This window comes from Myotis nattereri (genome assembly GCF_964212035.1).
Source record: "Myotis nattereri genome assembly, chromosome: 3".
Classification (NCBI taxonomy): Eukaryota; Metazoa; Chordata; class Mammalia; order Chiroptera; family Vespertilionidae; genus Myotis; species Myotis nattereri.
Genome location: NC_138077.1, coordinates 112,512,459 through 112,516,108, shown reverse-complemented (window position 1 = coordinate 112,516,108; position 3,650 = coordinate 112,512,459). Strand labels below are relative to the sequence as shown.

General features: G+C 44.4%; 1 pseudogene across 1 annotated transcript; it reads right to left on the bottom strand.

Moving 5' to 3' along the window:
* Positions 1-1,935: 1,935 nt before the first annotated feature.
* Positions 1,936-3,272, bottom strand: LOC308515455 (ubiquitin-conjugating enzyme E2 L3-like; annotated as a pseudogene). The gene is made up of 2 exons: positions 3,049-3,272; positions 1,936-2,285 (listed from the first exon to the last, which is right to left on the bottom strand). The product of its transcript is annotated as a ubiquitin-conjugating enzyme E2 L3-like (transcript).
* Between the last annotated feature and the right edge of the window lie 378 nt (positions 3,273-3,650).

The following is a 3,650-nucleotide window of genomic DNA, read 5'->3' as shown; positions in this document are numbered from 1 at the left end:
TGGCGTACGACCGCTACCCTTCCCATTGGCTAATCAGGGCAATATGCAAATTAACTGTCAGCCAAGATGGCGGCCGGCAGCCAGGCAGCTTGAAACTAACATGAGGCTTGCTTGCTTCAGTGACAGAGGACTCCAACGTTCCCCGCCTGCCGCTGCAGGCCTCTGAGGTGGCAGTTTGAAACATAGTTACAAAAATAGAAGCTAAACAAAACCCCAGAAACCAGCTTTCAGCTAGCCGGGATCTCAGACCTGGAGTTGATACAGAGTTTCGATTGTAGAACCTAAACAAACCAGATACCTGCTTTCAGGAGCGGAGGCCTAAGAGCTGGAGCCTCAGAGCTAAAGCTGGCTCAGAATTAAAAAAAAAAAGAAAAAAAGGAGCAGTTGGGAGCTTCAGTCCCAGCCTGAAAACAGCCCTCAGCCCCTCACCCAGACTGGCCAGACACCCCAGTGGGGACCCCCACCCTGAAGGGTGGGGGGTGTGTGACCAGCTGCAAACAGCCATCATCCCCTCATCCAGGCTGACCAGGCACCCCAGTGGGGACCCACACCCTGATCCAGGACACCCTTCAGGGCAAACCAGTCAGCCCCCGACCCATGCACCAGGCCTCTATTCTATATAGTAAAAGGGTAATATGCCTCCCAGCACTGGGATCAGCGGAGTCGCAAGGTCTCCCGGCACCGGGATCAGCATGACAGGGTGCAGCGCCCAAACCCCCTGATTGCCCTGTGGCTCTGTGTGTGACAGGGGGCGGGGCCACAACCTCCCTATCTGCCCTGCTCTGTTCCTGACAGGGGAAGGCGCCCCAACCCCCCATCAGCCCTGCCCTGAGTGTGACAGTGGCGGCGCCCCAACCCCCTGATCTGCCCTGCTCTGTGCGTGACAGGGGGGAGCTCTCCAATCCCCTGATAGGCCCTGCTCTGTGCGTGACAGGGGGCAGCGCCCCAATCCCCTGATTGGCGTAACAGGGGGTGGCGCTGCAACCTCCCCATCAACCCTGCCTTGAGTGTGACAGGGGGCGATGCCCCAACCCCCCAATCGGCCCTACCCTGAGCGTGACTGAGGGTGGCATCGCAACTTCCCAATCTGCCCTGTTCATGACAGGGGGTGGTGTCCCAATTCCCCAATCGGCCCTGATCTGAGCCCGACCAGGGGCTGCACCTAGGGATTAGGCCTGCCTTCTGCCACCCAGGAGCAGGCCTAAGCCAGCAGGTCGTTACCTCCTGAGGGGTCTCAGACTGCAAGAGGGCACAGGCCGGGCTGAGGGACCCCCCCTCCCCCCCGAGTGCACAAATTTTTGTGCACCGGGCCTCTAGTCATTTCATAAATATGTAAGTTAAATCATTGTGCTGTACTAATACCTTAATCTTATAAAAGTTAAATAAAAAATAAAGATACTATTACAAAACCTACATAACCATAATAATAATAATAATGGCAATGATAAAACTCATTTATTAAAACCACTCCACCCTAGACATATGTAATACTCTTTGTAATACTTTAAGCAATAAAAAAAAAAAAAACACTCCAAAAGGAACCGAGACAGTATGTTATAACAAAATACATTGTAACACAGTTTTATACCTGTAAGAAGTACTGAGGAAAAGAAGAGCAGCAGTTACCATGGGCTCTTTCTGCATCTCTCTAGCATCTAGCATGGAAAAACAAGCAAGGATAAGTGAGTGAAAATTATAAAACAACAGCTGATAATTGAGAAGAAACTGGAAACAAAAAAAGAAATAGGAAAGTCAGAATTAGAAAATAAGTGTTTACAAAAGAATATTTGTAAATTTCAAAACATATAGCTACTTTTACATTTTACTTTGGGATGAAGTGTGATCCTATGCTGCCAGATAGAGGCAGTTTTTCTTTTCTTTTTAGAATATCTTCAAGTTTTAATCCTTTCTTTACTGTAACTAGACCAGTTTTAATTAAAAAAACTGTAGAAAGTTAGTAACTGCCACAAACAGTGGCATGTGTCCAGTTGCCAGAATCCTGCTTTGCAGGTGTTTGCCTGGTCTCTGCTCACACTCACTGGAATCGAGGCTTTTGACCATGAGTGGCTTTTCCCCATATTTCCTTGTAAATGCTTTAGCGTTCTTATAGAATTTCTTAGTATCCTTGGAGTATTCTTGAGCTAAGTCCACCCTAAAGCAGTGGTTGGGCTCGGGTCAGCCACCAGCACTAGGAGGGCCTGGATCACTTGGTTGGTTTTGGTTGCTGGCTTTCAGTTTTCCACACTAATTATAGGTACACAAATTTGCCCCTTTTCATTGATGTTCTGGTGACAGATCTTTGTTTTATTTATTTATTTATGTATGTATTTATTTATTTGTTTGTTTGTTTTAGTTTAAGCAAAATAGTTTATTGGCCTTCAAAACTGAGAAGTCCAGGATATTAAAAATGTCAGCAGAGTAAGTGGATGCTGCACAGACATGCTCCTGGGAACAAAAGAAAAAGCAATTAAAAAACAGGACAGCTTAAGGGAGCTGTGGGACAATGTGAAATGTAACAATATTCAAATAGCATGTGTGCCAGAATAGGCAGAAAGGGAAGAAGGCATAGAGAAGGTGTTTGAAGATATAATGGCAGAAAACTTCCCTAACTTGGTAAAGGAAAAATTCACACAACTTCAGGAGGCACGGAGAATCCCAAACAAGAAGAACCCAAACAGGCCCACGCCCAGACACATCATAATTAAAATGCCAAATATTACAGACAAAGAGAGAATCTTAAAGGCAGCAAGAGAAAAGAAAACTGTTACCTACAAAGGCGTTCCCATAAGGCTGACACCTGATTTCTTATCAGAAACTCTACAGGCCAGAAGGGAATGGCATGAAGTACACAAGGTAATGGCAAGCAAGGATCTCAGACTAAGATTACTATATCCAGCAAGGCTATCATTCAAAATAGACGGTCAAATAAAGAGCTTCCCATACAAAAATAAAAAGGCTACAGGAGTACATCACCACCAAGCCATCATTAAAAAAATGCTATAGGGATTGCTGTAATGAGAAGAAATAGAGAGAGAAACCTAGTCATACAGCAATCTTCATTTTAAATGTGATCTCCAGCAGTTTGAACCGGTACTTGGCTGGAAAGTTGATTTTGATTTTGAAGGCCCCCTTATATATAGAGGGTTCTCAGGGACAATAAGCCCTTGCCAAGTCAGTAAATTAGCATCACCAACCTGGATGTCTCAGAAGTTTTTAATTCCACACCTGTGGATTTCCTCCAGCTCCTTCACCAGCCGCCTGCTGGCTTCCATCTGGGCCCCCAGCTTCTGTTCAATAGAATTTTGAAAGTGGGGCAGTTTCCTCAAGCAATGGTGCTTGAACTTATGCTCACACATACATCTGAGGCCCCATAACCAGCTCCCCCAGCACTAACTCGTCACTTCATAAGACACATTTTACATATTTTATTAAATAATTTATTAAACTAAAAATTTACAACAAATCTTTAAAAATGAAGAACATAAGTTTTCAATTTTGACGATTTTTTAAAATTTGTTTGCTTTTATGATAGGAGCTTTTAGAGTTTTATCTCAGAAATCTTTGTAGTTTGATCTACCCCAGTTCTGTGAAGATTTTCTCCTGTTTACTTCTAAAAGTTTTATAATATTTTACCTTTTATGTTTAGATCT